Raw genomic sequence first — 13,952 nt, forward strand, 5'->3', positions numbered from 1 at the left:
TTTTGAAATTCAAATTTATTCAGTTGAATTTTGTTTCTTAACAGTTCAAATCTCAGCTCTGGTGAAAACTCTTGTGAAAGCTATTTAACCTCAGTTTTCTCTTCTATGAAATGGACTAATATTAGTATCTTCTTTGTTGGGTCATTGGGGGAACTGAATAAAATAATGCAATGTTTCTCCAAGGAAAATATTTATATGGTTTTCTGATGATACATTTTTTAATGTAATAATGAAGTCACATATAGATAACTAGCATGCTAAACCTGTCATTTCATAGGTCATATTACTTAGGGCAAGGCTAAATAAAAAAAACAAACAATCCAATTTAAAGTCTGTATCTATTAAAAAGAAAACAATCCAATTAATTTTTTATTTTATTTTTTTGTTTAGTTTTAGCAATCCAATTTAAAGTCTCTTTTGATACAATGTTGAATGTGTGATATAGACATCGCAAAAAGTATGTAGGGAGGGAACTCTGAGCCAGTATGAAAGCTGCTGGTCCAGCCTCCTCCCTCCAGGAAGCAACTCCTTTCCTACTAGTCTTGGTTAAGGAAGGCATCTTTGGACAAAGAAAAGCTGGAAGACTCAGGCTGGACAGGAAGGCTGAGTTACACTGGGGTCCTGGAGTTAGCTGCCCTGTGGAGTCCCTGGAATGTTGTCTCCTGCTGCTGCCCTCCCTGGTAAGGGTGGCCCCAGAGTCCTGAATACAAGTCAAAGTTGACACCCAGCACCCCTGAACCTCCCTTTCTGCCCCTCTCTCACTTCTCCTCGCCCTGCCTCTGGAACTCCCCCACCCCCAGCAGTCCCACCCTGCCCCAGGCCTCCCCTTCCCGAAGTGTCATTTCCTCCTCCAGCCTACTCACAACAACTGCCCTTCCCAAGATTCCTTATAAATCATCGAAGGACATTCTGATTCTCAGGGGTGCACCACCAATGGTGGCTTACCTTTCCTAGGGGACATTTGTTTTAAAAGACTTCATTTAGACCAAATGAAGTCAAATTGGCAGGAAGTACAGTGGCTGTATCACTATGATGGGGACCTTTCTTTGGCTCTCACCTTTCTTTATGAAGCATACCTTCTCTTTAAGTAGGCATCTAGATCCAAGAAGTAAAATCTTTTTATTTCTTTCCAGGAAATTCTGCAACAAACTTTCAAAATAGTTTTACTGCTGGTGTTAGAATTACAATATTTTGCTTGAGATGAAAAACCCAAAATAACAATGGCTTAAAAAAGATTTTTGATGGCATCACTGACACTCAATGGACATGAGTTTGAGCAAGCTCCGGGAGACAGTGAAGGACAGGGAAGCCTAGCATGCTGCAGTCCATGGGGTCACAAAGAGTGGGACATGACTGAACAATTAAACAACAACAACAACAACAAAAGATTTTAAAATATTTCTGTCTCATGACAGGACTGGTATAGGTTGTTTTCTATCTTGTTTTTTCACTTTCTTCAATGTTTGGCTTCTACCTTGTGGCTCAAGATGGCTGCTCCAGCGCCAGACCTTGGCTCTGCATTCCAGTTACTGGTCAGGAAGTCAGGTCCCAAGAAGGGTACCCTCTAGTCCTTTAAAGCACTTCATCACCTTCCTTTACATCTTCTGACCAGGACTTGGAAGTGAATTCATTGTAAAACATACTAGGAAATGTGACATTTTTACCCCCCTGAGCAGCCTGTGCCCTGCTAACATTTGATATTTTATTACTGAAGAATGGGAGAATGGGTTTTGGAGGCAATTACTTCTCTTCCACAAGCCTGTTCCTGGAATTGTGAGAAATGTTCAGGTGCAAGTAGGAATCCAGGACTAAAATCAGGCTCTCATACTTTTTTCTGCCATTGTGAAAATGCTACTAGTGCTGGGGACAATGCTTTAGATCACAGCCAGGATGCTCAGGGTCTAGTTCGAGATTTGCTGCTAGCCAGTGTCACTGCCTTGAGAGAGAAGTGTAACATTCCAGGACCTCAGTGTTTCTAAAATAAAGTTACATAATTTGATCTGCAGGGTCCCTTCCTGCTCTAACATTATGACTTTATGTAACTGTCTTGGCATCTGTAAGATCGAGCAGTTAAATAGAAAATAAACATGCTTTTTCCTTTTCTCTGTGGCCATTAAATGCCATGGGTAATTAAGCATAGATTACCAGTCCCTGGCCCCCAGGAATCCTTTTAGCCTTGCCAGCCTACCATAGGACTCCTTCCTGCAGGATCTGGCTAGAGATGGGGTTGGTGGCCAGGAGGTCCACTTTATTTTCCCATCGAGATTTGGAAGCAAGAGGGCTAAAGTGACTGAGAAGGAACCTCATGGTTGTAAAGTTTCTGTTTATATCCGGTAGTAGCGGCTGCAATCGCCCATCTCAAACCGCTGGGACAGGAAGTATTTGCAGCCAATTGATAAAGAGGGTATGTGCTGTGCTGTGAGCATGCTAATCTCGAGGAAATGGGGATCCCAAGGCACCTGGATTAGCCACAGACCAGAAAGGGGCCCTTTTAGGGTTCCTTTCAGTTGCTAAAACAGATTATGTTTGAAAAAAACACCTCCTCCCCCACCTAAAGGGAGAAAAGCATAAGCTGTCATTGCTTAACTTCCTTACAAATAATCAACCAACACTAGCATCTGTGCCTTAAGAGGTGGCTAATCTGCAAACAAAAACACCATCCTGTCTGTTTCTTGGGGACAGAAAGTGGACCTGTTTACTCGTTAGTCATGAGGGCTATGAGATAACTACTTTTCTAGCTCTGTGTGACATAGCGGATGAACCAAGTATGGTAACAGAAAGAGAACTAAACTGGCCATCCAACCAGAAAATGAGTCTCCGGTCTACAGGCCTATCAGGCTCTCAGTCACAGCAAGTCTTGCTCCTGACTGGAGAGACACTCCCCAGAGACTGGCAGGTCTCATGAGGAGGATGGGCACTCCCACGTGTGGCATCTGGAATAATATTTTCCTTTTGACTATAATAACTCCTCAGAGTCAGGAAGGCAACTTTGCATTTTTGGTTGGAAGGATTCTAAATGGGGCCAGAAACACTCTTCTTCCATTTGGATCTACATAGCTTGGTGGTGGGGGCGGTGTCTCTTTTTGTAATGACAGCCCTTTAAACCAACCATTGAAATAAGCTGAACCCCAGAAAAATTGTAATAGAAGATGTTAAGCTAATATTTTTTAAATATAATGAAGCATAGTCAATCAGACTGCTCTTATCAAAAGAGTAAAAAGGATCACTTTGCCAACAAAGGTCTGCACAGTCAAAGCTATGGTTTTTCCAGTGGTCATGTACAGATGTGAGAGTTGGACCATAAGGAAGGCTGAGTGCCAAAGAGTTGATGCTTTTGAGCTGTGGTGCTGGAGAAGACTCTTGAGAGTCCCTTGGACTGCAAGAAGATCAAACCAGTCAATCCTAAAGGAAACCAACCCTGAATATTCATTGGAAGGACTGATGCTGAAGCTGAGCTCCGATACTTTGGCCACCTGATTCGAAGAGTTGACTCATTGGAAAAAGACTCTAATGCTAGGAAGGATTGAAGGCAAAAGGAGAAGGGCATGGCAGAGGATGAAATGATTAGATAGCATCACCAACTCAATGGGCATGAATTTGAGCAAACTCTGGGAGATAGTGGAGGACAGAGGAGCCTTGAGTGCTACAGTCCAGAGGAGCCTGTGGTTGCAAAGAGTTGGACTTGACTTAATAACTAAAAAACAGTATATAATTTTATCATTATAGAAATAAATAAGCTTAACTTACCCCCATTAGAAGCCCATGTTACTGTATATTCTATCATGTAAATAATAATGTATTAATAAAGTATGGCATCTGGTCCCATCACTTCATGGGAAATAGATGGAAAAACAGTGGAAACAGTGTCAGACTTTATTTTTTTGGGCTCCAAAATCACTGCAGATACTGATTGCAGCCATGAAATTAAAAGACGCTTGCTCCTTGGAAGGAAAGTTATGACCAACCTTGATAGTATATTAAAAAGCAGAGACATTACTTTGCCAACCAAAGTCCGTCTAGTCAAGGCAATGGTTTTTCCCGTGGTCATGTATGGATGTGAGAGTTGGACTGTAAAGAAAGCTGATCGCCGAAGAATCGATGCTTTTGAATTGTGGTTGGAGAAGACTCTTGAGAGTCCCTTGGACTGCAAGGAGATCCAACCAGTCCATTCTAAAGGAGATCAATCCTGGATGTTCATTGGAAGGACTGATGCTAAAGCTGAAACTGCAATACTTTGGCCACCTCATGCGACGAGTTGACTCACTGGAAAAGACTCTGATGCTGGGAAAGGTTGGGGGCGGGAGGAGAAGGGGACGACCGAGAATGAGATGGCTGGATGGCATCACCGACTGTGTGGACATGAGTTTGAGTGAACTCTGGGAGTTGGTGATGGACAGGGAGGCCTGGTGTGCTGTGATTCATGGGGTCGCGGAGAGTCGGACACGACTGAGTGACTGAACTGAACTGAACTGAAAGTATGCATGTATATAGCTATAAATAAATAAACATTCATAAATGACAGGGGTATATGTTCAAAATTTTAATCAACAGGGGTATAAATCATAAAAGTTTAGAGATGAGGCTGCATAAAACTTAGAAGCTTCTGCACAGTGAAGGAAATCATTAACAAAATTAAAATTATAGAATAGGAAAAGATATTTGCAAACCACATATCTGATAATGGGTTAATATCCAAAATATACCAAAAACTCATACAACTCAACAGCAAAGAAACAAATAATCCAATTTAAAAATGGACAAAAGAACTGAATAGACATTTTTCTAAAGAAGACTTACAAATGGCCAGCAGCTGCATGAAAATGTGCTCAGCATCACTTATCATCAGTTCAGTTCAGTCGCTCAGTCTTGTCCGATTCTTTGCGACCCCATGAATCACAGCACGCCAGGCCTCCCTGTCCATCACCAGCTCCCGGAGTTCACTCAAACTCATGTCCACAGAGTCGGTGATACCATCCAGCCATCTCATTCTCTGTCGTCCCTGTCTCCTCCCGCCCCCAATCCTTCCCAGCATCAGAGTCTTTTCCAGTGAGTCAACTCGTCGCATGAGGTGGCCAAAGTATTGCAGTTTCAGCTTTAGCATCAGTCCTTCCAATGAACACCCAGGATTGATCTCCTTTAGAATGGACTGGTTGGATCTCCTTGCAGTCCAAGGGACTCTCAAGAGTCTTCTCCAGCACCACAGTTCAAAAGCATCAATTCTTCGGTGCTCAGCTTTCTTCACAGTCCAACTCTCACATCCATACATGACCATGGGAAAAACCATAGCCTTGACTAGACGGACCTTGGTTGGCAAAGTAATGTCTCTGCTTTTTAATATGCTATCTAGGTTGGTCATAACTTCATCAGGTAAATGCAGATCAAAGCCCACAGCGCGATATCACTACACACCTGTCAGAATGTTATTTCAAAAAGACAATAGATAAATACTGGAGTGGATATGGAGAAAAGGGAACACTTTTGCCCTGTTAGTAGGACTATAAACTGGTGCAGCCACTATGGAAAACAGCATGGAGGTTCCTCAAGAAATTCAAAATAGAACTACGTATGATTTAGCAATCCTAATTCTGGGTATATATCCAAAGGAAATGATATCATAACCTCAAAGAGATAGCTGAACTCCCATGTTTACTGCAGTATTATTCAGTTCAGTTCAGTCACTCAGTCGTGTCCGATTCTTTGCAACCCCATAAACCGCAGCACGCCAGGTGTCCCTGTCTATAACGAACTCCCGGAGTTTATCCAAACTCACGTCCATTGAGTCGGTGATGCCATCCAGCCATCTCATCCTCTGTTGTCCCCTTCTCCTCCTGCCTCCGATCCCTCCCAGCATCAGAGTCTTTTCCAATGAGTCAACTCTCCGAATCAGGTGGCCAAAGTATTGGAGTTTCAGCTTTAGCATCAGTCCTTCCAATGAACACCCAGGACTGATCTTTAGAATGGACTGGTTGGATCTCCTTGCAGTCCAAGGGACTCTCAAGAGTCTTCTCCAACATCACAGTTCAAAAGCATCAATTCTTCGGCGATCAGCTTTCTTCACAGTACAACTCTCACATCCATACATGACCAGTGGAAAAACCATAGCCTTGACTAGACGGACCTTTGTTGGCAAAGTAATGTCTCTGCTTTTTAATATGCTGCCTAGGTTGGTTGTAACTTTCCTTCCAAGGAGTAAGCGTCTTTTAATTTCATGGCTTCAATCAGCATCTGCAGTGATTTTGGAGCCCCCAAAAATAAAGTCTGACACTATTTCCATGGTTTCCCGATCTATTTCCCATGAAGTGATGGGACCAGATGGCCTGATCTTAGTTTTCTGAATGTTGAGCTTTAAGCCAACTTTTTCACTCTCCTCTTTCACTTTCATCAAGAGGCTCTTTAGTTCTTCTTCACTTTCTGCCATAAGGGTGGTGTCATCTGCATATCTGAGGTGATTGATATTTCTCCCGGCAATCTTGATTCCAGCTTGTGCTTCTTCCAGCCCAGCGTTCTTCATGATGTACTCTGCATAGAAGTTAAATAAGCAGGGTGACAAAATACAGCCTTGACATACTCCTTTTCCTATTTGGAACCAGTCTGTTGTTCCATGGCCAGTTCTGACTGTTGCTTCCTGACCTGCATACAGGTTTCTCAAGAGGCAGGTCAGGTGGTCTGGTATTCCCATCTCTTTCAGAATGTTCCACAGTTTATTGCAGTAGTATTAGCAATAGCCAAATTATGGAGACAAGCTAAGTGTCCACTGATGGATAAGTGGATAAAGAAAATGTGATATATGTGTATAGATATCATGGGTGTGTGCATAGTCGTATCTGACCCTGTGCAATCCCATGGACTGCAGACCCCAGGCTCTTCTGTCCATGGAATTTTCCAGGCAAGAATATTGGAGTGGATTGCCATTTCCTCCTCCAGGGCATCTTCCTGACCCAGGGATTGAACCTGTATCTCCCGTGTCTCCTGCATTGGCAAGCAGGTGGATTCTTTACCACGGAACCACCTGGGAAGTCCTGTGTGTATGTATGTGTGTGTGGGGGCGTGTGGATTATTATATTATTTAACCTTTGAAAAGAAGAAACTCTTGCTATTTCAGATTCATGTGGATGAATCTGGAAGGTGTTATGCTAAGTGAAATAAGCCAGACAAAGACACATACCGCATGGTATCACTCATATATGGAATCAAATAAATAAAGTTGAGTTCAGAAACAGAGGATAGAATTGCGGTGGCCAGGTGCTGTGGAGTAGGGGAAATAGGGGAGGGATTAGTAAAAGTATCAACTTTAGGTTTAAAACAAAAAGAAAACAGAAGAGGAAAAGCCTGGAGAAGTCCATAGACCATAATACTAATTCCAGGGGTAAAGCTGGTGCTTTCTGTAACCAATTGTTCCCTCTCCCAAGGAAAGTGTGGTATGAGTGGAGCAGTGTAGATTCAGACCCACTGCTGGGAGCCCAGCTCACTCAACATGCAACGAGCGCATTAAGAAGTTCTGTCCATACAAATAAGTGGTGGTATGTCACCAAATGGAATATTATGCAACTTCTACAAAGAAGAGATCAATTTAGGCTGATGTAGAAAGATGTCTAAGCTACAGTAAGTAAAACAAGTCATAGAACAATGTATAATGTCAAATAAACTAATATATACATATACTTCTATATTCATAGAAAATTTCTGATAGCAGTGGTTACTCTAGGAAGTGGTACTAGATAGACAAGAGAGGGAAATTTAATTTTTAATGTCCTGTTTAAATATTGCATGAACAAGGAATTGCCTGGCAGTCAAGGGACTGGGACTTGGTGCTTTCATGACTGAGGGCCTTGGTTCAATCTCTGGTCCAGGGGACTGGGGCCCCACAAGCCGCACAACATGCCCCCGCAAAATCATAAATAGTTCAATATTTTTTAAAAAAAGATTTTTAAATGATTAGGACTTTTGAAATCCTTTTTATGATTTTTATCCTGAGGAAATATATAGTAAATGTCTGTACCAACATGATCATGACAGCATTTATCATTATGCTGTAAGACTGGAAATAACCTAAATGTCTAGCATGAAGAGAATGGTTAAGCAAATAATGGAAAATGGACTAAGACTCTTGGGAGTCCCTTGGACTGCAAGGAGATCCAACAAGTCCACCCTAAATGAAATCAGTCCTGAATATTCATTGGAAGGACTGATGCTGAAGCTGAAACTCCAATACTTTGGCCAACTGATGCGAAGAACTGACTCATTGGAAAAGACCCTGATGCTGGGAAAGATTGAAGGCAGGAGGAGAAGGGGACGACAGAGGATGAGATGGCTGGATGGCATCACTGATGCGATGGACATGAGTTTGAGTAAACTCTGGAGGTTGATGGACAGGGAGGCCAGGAGTGCTGTGGTTCATGGGGTTGCAAAGAGTCAGACACGACTGAGTGATTGAACTGAACGGATAATGCAGTCATCTACAAAATCAATTTTCTGAAAATTTTAGCCAGATGGGGAAATGCTGACACTCTACCAATGGAAAAAGCAAGCTCCATGTAAATTCAATATTAATATCAATGAGGTAAAAAATGCATAGGGAGAAAAATAGCCTAGAAGAAAACATTTCCAAATGACAACAGTGGTTGCCTCTGATAGTAAGATTATGCGGGATTTTTTTCTATCTGGACCTTTGTATTATCACATTCTTTTCAATTTTTTGTGCAATGAGTAGGCATTATTGTGTAATGTGAGAGAAAAGGAAAGTAAAATACTGAGAAAACTATTACATGCATTCCTGGCATGAGTCAGGAGCTGAATTTTTATGTTTAAATTAGTTTCAGAAACACAGGAGTGGTTTCTAGGCAACCTGCTTAGGAAATCATGTTCCTTTCCATTGTCGCTGGAGTGTGCGTGAGTGTCTCAAAGAAAATGTACCTCAAAGATGAACCCTTGCGAAAGCAGACTCCTGTGAGGAAAAAACAAGCTTTGTCACGGAGGCTTGAGTTTCTGTGACCCCAGAAACACACAGGGACCCTCTAGTGTTTTTTTTTTCTGGCCGATGAGTGCTTGATTTTAATGAGGATTGCCATAGGGAGGTAGAGTAGGACAGCTATTCAAGTCTCTGCAAATGGTATGGGAAATTGGGGTGGGGGAGGGGAACAGGGACCGAAACAAATAACCCAGGTAGCTGGCTTTCCTGAGAATCCAGGGCTGTGGATTCAGAGAATGGTGACTCTTTACAAGACAGATTGCAGCTCAGGATGTGACGAGATTGCCTCCTCATCATGTGAGCCATTTACTATCATTATAGACAATCCTGCTGAGCCAAAGGGCTTTTAATCAGGAAGAAACACTGAAAACTGGAATCGGAGCCTAGAAACCCTTGGCCCAGCCTGATGGGCTGTGGAGGATGGGCTGAGTCAAAAATGATTTTGAGCCTCAAGGGAGCCATGTTCTTTACAAAGGATTTGTACAAGGTGCAGAAGATGTTGCTCTCAACCCACAATGTATGCTCGTGGACCTCAACTACATTTTTTCAGCAAGAAAACAAAAAGCATTCTGCTTGGTAAATGGGATCAGAGCTCAGCTTCTTGCTCCTACACCCCCTAGTGGTGATCTTTTGTAATTACAAAAATTAAGTAAGGAAGTAAACAGCAGGCGCGGAGAAGGCAATGGCAAGCCACTCCAGTACTCTTGCCTAGAAAATCCCATGGATGGAGGAGCCTGGTAGGCTGCAGTCCGTGGGGTCGCTAAGGGTCGGACACGACTGAGCGACTTCACTTTCACTTTTCACTTTCACACATTGGAGAAGGAAATGGCAACCCACTCCAGTGTTCTTGCCTGGAGAATCCCAGGGACGGGGGACCCTGGTGGGCTTCTGTCTATGGGGTCACACAGAGTCGGACACGACTGAAGTGACGCAGCAGCAGAAGCAGCAAACAGCAGGCGGGGCTTCCCAGGTGGCTCAATGATAACAGAATCTCCCTGACCATGCAGGAGACGCAGGAGACACAGGTTTCATCCCTGGGTGAGAAAGATCCCCTGGAAAAGAAAATGGCAACCCACTCTAGTATTCTTGCCTGGGAAATCCTAGGATTTCCCTAGAGGAGCCTGGAGGCTACAGTCCTTGGGGTCTCAAGATATCAGACACGACTGAGCACACAGCACGAAAAGCACTTGGAGCAATGATAGCAGTTGACTAAGAGTTACTGCCTCTGACCTTGACTCCCTCTAGGCCTCATCAGAGCTCAAGGGGGAAGCTTTAGATCAGGAGATCTGGCCTCAGGAGGTACAGATCCAATTCCTAATAGGAAGTGGAACCGGAGGGCAGGAATCCTTCACAGAGGATGTTAAGTAAAGAGACTATTCTGTCTCCAAACTTGTGAACTCATGTCCTGAATTCCCCCTAGTCATGGGCCACTGGATCTGGCCACCTGTCCTTTAAAGTGGCAGGTGCCTAGAGGGTAAAGGAAAAAGGGGACTAATATTTCTCTACCTCTCCTCATGTGGGCTTCCAAGGTGGTGCTAGTGGTAAAGAATCCACCTACAACGCAGGAGACATAAGAGATGCTCAGTGATAAAGAATCTGCCTGCCAATGCAGGAGCCGCTAGAGATGTGGGTTCAATCCCTGGGTCTGGAAGATCCCATGGCAACCTGCTGCAGCACTCTTGCCAGGAGAATCCCATGGACAGAGGAGTCTGACAGACTTGACATGACTGAGCATGTGAGCACACACCTCGTGTGATAGGCTTTAAGGGCAAGACCCTTCTCTTTCCATCTTTGTATTCCAGGACTTAGCACATGTGTTTGTGCAAAATGTTTGTAGTCTTGAATGATGGATGGAGCCCATGAGGGAGATTACATTACCCATGTTTTTCCAGTGAGGAAACTGAAGTGCAGAGAAGTTCAAAAATGCCCAAGATATGTAGCTAATAAATGGCAGAATAGGAACTCAACCTACAAGTTCCAAAGGATCTGTTCTTTTCTTTCTACCACTATGCCCCCTCCTGCCACCTCATGCCCTCTGGCTGGTCCAACCTGTCAGGTGAAAACCCCACTGTCTCTGTTCTTTGAGTCAATCCAGCCTGGAGGCCAACGTCTTCCTCCTTGTCTGAACTTCTCATTTGGCAGCGAGTCACCCCTTCAAGGCATATTCTTCTTATATTACTTGTTTAACTCTTTTATTATTATTCAATTTTCCTTAGAGTTTTGTCTTTTTCTCCAAGCAGTCCATAAGCATCTTGAAGGAAGGAGTAATTTATTCATTCTTCACTAAACTGTGCCCAGCATTCAGAAAATATCTGCAGGAAGAATGATTTTAGCGGCAGAGTTCTGGTCAAAACATAACCTCCCAGGGCTTATTGGTACTAGAAAACTAGCAAACGATTTTAATTTTTATTTGAAAACATTCTCATCAAAAACGCCTAATTAAATTACTTTTTTACTGCCCCCCCACCACCACACACACACTGAGGGGCTAACTACCTAAGATAAGTTAAATCCAGATCTCTTTTTCTAGGAACTTAGCATTTTGAGCACACGTGTAGCTGGGCTGTTGCAACACTGGATTTGGGTCAAAGGTGGAATCTAAATTCAAATTCACCTCTTCCGTTCTAACTGGAATCTGTTGGTTTCCAGGCCAGATACAGGATTCTGCTCCAACAAGCTGCAACACAGGTGGACCTGGGAACAAGTAGCTGGCTTCCCTGCCAGATGCATTTACATCTGGATTTGTTTTGCTTTCCTTTTACAGCTGCCCTCCAGGGAGCCAAGCCTGGCACAGGTACACACACAGGTTAAGATCCAAAGCGCTCAGCCCCCAACATCCTCCCACAGTGGACACCAGTCCTCAGGGGAAGCAGGCCAAGATTGCCAGGGGCAAATGTGGTGTCGGAGTGTGTCAGCTGGCATCCTGACAGGTTCTGGCCTCTCCAATCATATATTTCATGAACATTTATTGGACACTTCTTGTTTGCCAGACACTGGGGATACAGTGACAAATAGGGCATTTGAGAGGTGCTAGTCAATGGCACCCCACTCCAGTACTCTTGCCTGGAAAATCTCACGGACAGAGGAGCCTAGTAGGCTGCAGTCCATGGGGTCGTTAAGAGTCAGACATGACTGAGCGACTTCACTTTCACTTTTCATTTTCATGCATTGGAGAAGGAAATGGCAACGCACTCCAGTGTTCTTGCCTGGAGAATCCCAGGGACAGGGTAGCCTGGTGGGCTGCTGTCTACGGGGTCGCACAGAGTTGGACACAACTGAAGCAACTTAGCAGTTGCTAACAACAACAGTCTAACAGGTATCCATTGTAAACAAACAATTGGATACACTTTAGATTAGAAGTGTGTGCGGACAGTGATAAGAGAACAGACTCTGTACAATTTCAATACCTTTAGATCATGACATTTTTGCACCCTGTTTTATGTCCCTGGATATGTCTGGTGTCTCCTAGCTTATAGTCTGTGGGAACTTGATTAGAATTTGTATCCTAGTGTTGTGTGAAAATTGTATAAATATTAGTTATGTTGAATTGGTTCATGGTGCTCTCCAGGTCTATCATATGTTCTACTTTTCTGTATATTCATTACTTTCTGAGAGTTTGATATTGAAACTCCAACTAAGAATCTTAATTTATCTACTTAAAAAATGATTGTAATATATAGTGGAGCTGTAAAAAGAGAAAGCAAAAAAGAGAGAGAGAGAAGTGTGAGAAACCTCAAGAACACAGAGGGAATAGTACAGAATTCTGCCCCAGGAGGCTGGGAAAATCTTCATTGATTAGGTGATTCTCAAAATGTCCTGAAGGAGAAGAAGCTGTTCCTGAGGCAGGATGAGGGCTCCAGGCCGAGGAGCAACACGCACCACAGCATCGAGGCAAGAAGGAATGCAGGGGATGCACCTCGTTATTCACACTGGGTGGGATGACCCAAGATGAGAATATGAAGGTCCTCTTTGACTTAAAGTGGGTCTCCATCCCATGGATGATGGGAGAATGTGGAAGGATTTCAAACGGTGAGGAGCTGTAACACAGATTTCAAAATATCTATGTAATGACAGTGAGGGTTTCCCTGGTGGCTCAGACAGTAAAGAATCTGCCTGCCATGCGGAAGACCGGGGTTCAATCCCTGGGTTGGGAAGATCCCCTGGAGAAGGAAATGGCAACCCACTCCAGTATTCTTGCCTGGAAAATTCCATGGACAGAGGAGCCTGGTGGGCTACGGTCCTCAGGGTTGCGAAGAGTCAGACAGGAACTTAGCATCTAACGGGTTCACTTTCAATGACAATGTGAGCGTGGGAATAGAGGCTGCAGAGGACCAGTGATCACAGGCGTCCAGGCCACACCGCCCTGTGTGTGTCGGGAGAGATAAGAGGGGCGGTGTGGCCTTAGCTGATGGGACTGATGAAGCCTGGCTAGTGACAGATGGGCTCTGGGGGTTTGTGGGGGGAGTCTAGGACAGGCCCAGTCTTGGCATGGGGAGACGGGAATGGTGGCCCCATTCACCAAAATCAGGAACACATGGTGGAGGTCAGGGAAGAAGGTCAGGGTAGTGGGTGAGTTAAATTTTGACCACATCTAAATTGCATGTGGGACCTCCAAGCAGAGCTGCCTCGTAAGTGGTTGGTATGTGGGAATCCGAGCTTCTGGAAGAGGCTGGTTTCTGATGGTAGAGGCTGGATCAGGCTTCTGCTTCTGCAGACATTCAATAAACATTGTTTTGAGAAGCTAATTAATGATTACAGGGCACTGGGAAAATAGAACGATGTTGCAATGTAAATGTGGATGCTCTTACAGTAATGGACTGATGGTTGCAGAAAAGCTCAGGCTAAATAACACTAATTTTTTCCAGCTATAAATAGACCTTCTTCTGCAGTCGGGGCTTTCAGCTGTACAGTGAAAAGAAAGGCAGCAGTGGAAGCGAGCAAGAGGGGCAGAGGCATCTTGTTTACTGGGTACGAATGGTAGCAA

Source organism: Moschus berezovskii, chromosome 5, assembly GCF_049115385.1.
Source record: "Moschus berezovskii isolate FMDL1 chromosome 5, NW_MosBer_1.0, whole genome shotgun sequence".
In the NCBI taxonomy this organism is placed as follows: Eukaryota; Metazoa; Chordata; class Mammalia; order Artiodactyla; family Moschidae; genus Moschus; species Moschus berezovskii.